The 6,362-nt window shown below is 35.3% G+C and overlaps 1 long non-coding RNA gene and 1 pseudogene across 1 annotated transcript; both read left to right on the forward strand.

Annotated features, from left to right (window-relative positions):
- LOC107641787 lies at positions 3,205 to 3,809 on the forward strand. The gene is made up of 3 exons (XR_001620429.2): positions 3,205 to 3,283; positions 3,611 to 3,674; positions 3,768 to 3,809. It is a non-coding gene; the product is annotated as an uncharacterized LOC107641787 (long non-coding RNA).
- On the forward strand, positions 4,025 to 4,768 carry LOC107640398 (annotated as a pseudogene).

Raw genomic sequence — 6,362 nt, forward strand, 5'->3', positions numbered from 1 at the left:
CAAACACACACACACACACACACACACACACATATATATATATATATATATTATAATCATAGAGAACTAGCCGCAACTTACGGAGTTTAAGCCGACTAGTTACAAATAAAAAAATAAAGAATTTTGGAGTTAAAACAGCTTATACAACTTATCTTTCAAATAAGCCTATATGGCCATAAAGTTAAATATAAAAAAGGTGAGAGAATACTACGACAAAGTAAAACAGAAACATACGAGGAAAGAACTATACTCCGCTCTGTCACCATGTCCGCAATTTCACCGAGGTGAATTACGACCTGCATCTGAAAAACAACAACAAAGTATGGAATGAGAACCGAAGGTTCTCAGTATGGTAACAGTGCCCAATGATGTAAGATGTAAGGCCCCGGAACGCCGAAGGCAATCCTAGAACTTCACATCACATAATGATATTAAAGCTTAGAACAAAAATAAATAAATAAAGAACTTAAACCATAAACCGGGTTATCTAAACTTAAGGGAATTCTAACTAATACTAATAACACCGCTGTATCTCACAGCCTTCGCCAACCTAACCTCCATAAGTTCCCATCGCCACCGCCTTCCTAACCTCCTCAGCACCAGACAAGCACAGATAATGCAAGCAAGTAATACATAGGTAATATTCATACATAGCAAGTAATTCGAAAAGCACGTAGGCATGCTATACAATTAGGCAAACTCAAGTAATCAAAGCAATCAAGCACATAAGAGATGCATTTGATGAATGTCTATCCTATTGGCTCATGATATCACTTGTCGGTCCGTAAATGCCAACCCAACACATCCTCCTGGATGTAGCCTTTTCTGTCATGCCAGAGATATAGTGCCCTGCGTACTCATACATCAGCTCTTCTCTGCGTCAGAGATATAGTGCCCTGCGCACTCCTGCAGTAGGGAGTCTACTACGTCAGGGATATGGGCCCCGCACACTTTCTACAGCAGAGAAGGAACCGACCACAAACAAATCATGCAGCAGAACAATCTACTACGCCGGAGATATAGGCCCTGTACACTCTTAACATTCAACAAATCATGCAACAGAAACATCTGTCACGCCGGAGAGATAGGCCCCTCACACTTTCATATAATCCAAACATTTCCTCATTATTCCTTTCCAAGTTCTCAACTCGTCACAACCATCATCAATTCATAATTTTCCATTCCAAACTCATCGGTTCAATAGCTTCTCAATTCATATATCTTCCTTCTCTCACACTCTACCAGACCCATCCTCAGCACTCCAGAAACCTAAACTTCCGTTTGCTAGCTTTTTAAAACAATACCAAATCAAACCTCCTAGGACATTTCCCATATTCTAATACCCAAAAATAAGCCCAAAAGCCTTAAAATGGGGTTATAGAAGCTTATAACCTTGTTCGGAAGGTGAAATAGTTGAAAACAAAGTTTAAGTTTGAGAAACAGGGCGTGTGCGTATGCACAGGGGTGTGCGTGCGCACGCCCAGGAAGTTTCAAAACGTGTGCATACGCACAGGTGCCAAAATTCACAGTCTGTTCATTCGCATAACCTGTGCTAGCGCCCCCAACAGACAACCCTTCCCAACTTGTGCTTGCGCACAGGGCTGTGCATACACGCAGGTTGTAAAACTCCATTGGTGTGTGCGTGCACATACCAAAAATCACAAAATTCTGCAACTCTGCAGAATTTTAGATTTCGACACCAAACTTTGAACAATCATAACTTCCTCTACAAAAATCTATTTTCCTTAAACTTTATATCGTCTTAAAGCCCTTGAAATCATCTTCAATTTAAAACCAATTTCAGTCGATTTCAAAAACCGAGGGCCAAGTTATAATTCATCAAAGTTCACCAAAAATTCATTTTTATCCAAAATCTCAACAAACTCAATTTTAACCAAAACTCAATCCAAAACCAATTATTCACAACCCAAAATTACTAGAATCACTCAAGAATCCATACCAAATATTTCTCAACCACATCAACCATTCAATCATATAAACCATTTAATACTCACCTCATCCAACTCTAAATTCAACCTAACATCACATCCCATATCCTTAATACCACCATTCAAATTCTCAACATTAATCAATGCTACAAGTACCACTTCCTTCATTCTATTATCATCAACCAATCCATTCAATTCATCAAACCACCTCATTCACTTACTTTTAACATGAACCACAATAACCAATAATCAAAATCACCACCAACATCCAAAACCATCATAAACCCGCATAATCAATATCAACCATCAACAATATGAATAATTACTACAAATTTCCATCAATTTCAATAATAATCAATCCCTCATCAATTACAATTAAATCACAACACTCATTATCCACCTCCATACAACTTAACATCAAGCATCCAATATACATACAAGTAATCATACACCCAAACATTCAATCCTATCTTAAGGTCAACTAGCCTAAGTGTCCAGAAACATTACATATTACATAAAGAAAACCGAAACCATACCTTGGCCGATTTCCAAACACACCAAACACCAAAACGAAGCCACCAAGCTTGATCCAAAGCCTCAACCAACTCCAACAAACACCAAAGCTCAAACGAACAATACATATATCACCAAAATCAAAACCTAAGATACACAAAATAACTAAACACAAGGGTTTAGTGGAACCTTACCTTATCCAACGAGAGTAGGGGTAAAATCCAACAATTACCCACTACTAGAGATCACCTAAACAACCAAAACCACAAAATCTACTCAAAAAGCATACATAAAAATGCGCAGAATCTAGGGCTAGAAACTGGAGATGGAGACGTGAGATCTTACCATATTTCTTTAGATAGAAAGGAAGAGTCCGGTCTTACCCGTTAGTGTTTTTAGCCCGTTTGGCCCACTTTGGGCCAAAACCTTTAAGATTAGTGTCCGGTTTTTTATTATAAATTATTTTTACCCCTTTCAAAATAATAAATCATTTTTCAAAATCTCATTTTCCAAAATACGCGGTATTGGACAAATTAGAGCCGGTACTGCCAGCTTAAGCGTCAGTACGCAATTTTTACAAAAACTTTTTGAAGAAGGTACATTTTTTAACTCAGAAAAATTCACTAAAATTAAATTTCACATTTTTATTTTCAAATTAAAACTTCTAAATTTTGAATCTATTCCAGGAACTTAAAATTATTATTTTTATAAAAACAGTTTTGCGTGAAAAACTCGGACTCTTACAGCATGCATGGCGCCTGATTTGGAGACCGGTGTTCCATTTAGAGCCCAGGCTATTATTGCCAATCCTCTAGCTTATGGTGAGTAGTTAGTAGATCAAATATAAATTGTTAGTAATATTCTTAGAAAGGGAATAGGAAAACTAGGATCACAAAAGTAACTTGCAAATTTGAAGTTTGAAATTCAGAGGCTTTTACATAAAAAAGCATGTAGAACATAGAAGTTTATTTTTCCAGAATTTGTTTCCCAAATTCATAAGGTTATTGTTGATTGCTCTTTATTTCAAAAGAAAAGTTTTCCTTTCATTCTTGCAGAACATGTTTATTGTTTGCAGATTTGTGTAACACTGGCACATGACTTTTTAAGAATGAAATAGATCAAACTCTATCATCTGCTCTGGCTTGCAGGACACACACATGTTGCTGAAGTCCTTGGGGTACCTCTTCACATCTTCTTCACAATGCCATGGACGTGAGTTTAAATTGCCTTAACAATTTTATATAGGTAAGATAAGGTTTCATAACAAGTTAGGCATAACTTCAGAATTTGATATTTAATATGCAGGCCAACATATGCATTTCCTCACCCTTTGGCATGAGTTCCTAAAAGTGTTGGTTATTGGATAAGTCTTTTGCCAAAATAATATTTTGTTATTTGATTTTGGTGCTTTTGTGGTTTTCAATAGATCTTTTTTTAATATTTCTTTCTGGCTCCAGCTATCTTATATAGTTGTGGATCTACTAATATGGTGGGGCATAAGAGGAATCATCAATGACTTCAGGAAAAACAAATTGAAGCTTGCTCCTATTGCATACTTCAGTATGTACCGTGGATCGATATCTCAGTTACCAATTGGCTACATGTGGAGTGATTTCTTGGCTCAAGGTGGATATCATATTCTTTTGTGATCTTCAAGCAGATTTTAGTTTGTGATAGCTTTGTTGCTTGTAATAAAACTGGTTGCACACAAGGATTTAGAAAATTCTTCACTAGACTTGCTTATGTTTAATGTGATCTGAACAAATTTTTTCATTGAACAGGATTTGATTCTCTTAGCTTGATGACATCAGTGCTAGTATTGCTTTCCTAATCTTTTTCTGCCATTTTTTTATTTGCATGTATTTTCAGCATGGATTTTGATTTAAGAAGCTACATTTTTTGACAGGTTTGTCCAGATGGAAAAACCATTGAAGCAGAGGTAGCACATGACACTGTTACTCGTCATTACCGGGTTCATAAGAAGGGAGGTGAAACCAGCACAAATAGTATAGCATCAATTTTTGCCTAGCCTCGAGGTCTTGTGCATAGGTAAATGTCAAAATCCATCCAAATAAATTTTTCTTGTACTAAATTCATCAAAATTAATATCCCCACCTGTACTCCGAAAGAAAGAAATTATACTTCGTGAATAAAAGACTAAGAGATTTAATCTTTCCAGGACAAAGTTGGATGGAAATGCTAGATTGTTGGACTTTACAGAGAAACTGAAAGCAACTTGCATTGGAACAGTGGAATTGGAAAAGATGACAAAGGATCTTGCACTTCTTGTCCATGGGCTTAAGTAATTTTTGGCACTGGGACACTTCGTTTTCTTTTCTTTTTTTTTTCTTTTTTTTTTCTAATAAAATAAAATGTTTGACATATTTAAATTCTAATATCCTACCATTATATGATGCACGAGAATGCAGTTATATTAATTGAGTGCTTATGCAGCTAGGCCTTAGAGTGTATTATGTGTAGTATATTTTTCACATTGTCTAGAATTATATTAAATCAATGGTTATATTAATTGTGGTTTTAATTTTGTATTTAATTATGTAAGCATATTGAAGAAATAGAAAATTGACTTATTAGACTAATTTTAATGTTTAAATTTCTTGGATTTAATTTGTAAAGTGGGTGTAAATATGTAATTGAGAAAAAGATTTTAATTCAATATTTTGTGTATTTAAATATTACTAAAGATCTATTGTAATATTTTTTGTTGTTAGCAAAGAAAATCTTTTGTAACATTTATTAGAGTATTGCTATAAAATATCTATTGTAATATTTTTTTAAAATATTATTAGAAAGACTTATTGTGATAATTTTTTAAGTGTTACATAAAATATCTCTTATGTTACAAAAAATATCTATTGTAACATTTTTTTAAGTGTTATACAAATTACCTATGGTAACATTTTTCTAAATGTTACAAAAATTACTTATGGTAACATTTTTCTAAGAGTTACAAAAAATATCTATTGTAACATTTTTCTAAGTGTTACCATGAATCTATTGTAACATTTCTCATAATATTACTATAGAATATCTTTTATAACATTTTTACTAAATGTTATTAAATCTTTAGAAAAATATTAGTAAAACTCTTTAGTAACATAGGATATATTTAACATTTGTTAAAATGTTACTAATATACATAGGAAACATTTTAATATGATTTGGTAACATTTTTTAAATGTTAGTAAAAGTCAATTATGTAGTAGTGACTCTATAGTTATTGTTCAGACCCCAATAACAACCATCTTCCTCTTCCATCGCCGAAACCACCACCCTCGCGGTCCCAGAACCACAGTAGTCTCCACCATCTGTGATGAAAACACCACACCGAACCACCGCGGTCCTCTCTCTTCCCGCTCCTCTTCGTAATCCGACATCATTGCCGCCTCTCTCCATGCCACCACCGCGGCCTCCTCCACTTCCTTCTCCTTTTTCCTTTCTCCTTTTTCCCTTCCCCACATTCTGACTCTTTCTTTTTCTTCACAAAAACAGAAGAAAAAGAACAACCCCTCTCACTCTCTAACCACCATCTTCATCAACATCATCGTTGGCCATTTGTCTCACCTCTAGTGATCACATGTCTGGCCACCACAAAACCACCACATGCTGCCTTCTTCTTCTCCTCCTCCTTTTGGCTCTCACCTAATCTCTCTCTAGCTCACCCTCTCTCAGATTGCAGAACTGTAAAATTACAAAATGGTGTCGTTTTGTAGTGCAAGGGCTTATTTGTCCTTTGCTTTTTGGGGAGACATACCACATCAGCATCGTAACAGACACATAGTTCTGTAACGAATACGCGAGCATCACTTCACCAATTTCTATTGTTCTTCGAGAGGCAAATGTACGGAAAAGACCTATCCGTCCGCCGTTTGTAAAATT

This window comes from Arachis ipaensis, chromosome B05 (genome assembly GCF_000816755.2).
Source record: "Arachis ipaensis cultivar K30076 chromosome B05, Araip1.1, whole genome shotgun sequence".
Taxonomy (NCBI): Eukaryota; Viridiplantae; Streptophyta; class Magnoliopsida; order Fabales; family Fabaceae; genus Arachis; species Arachis ipaensis.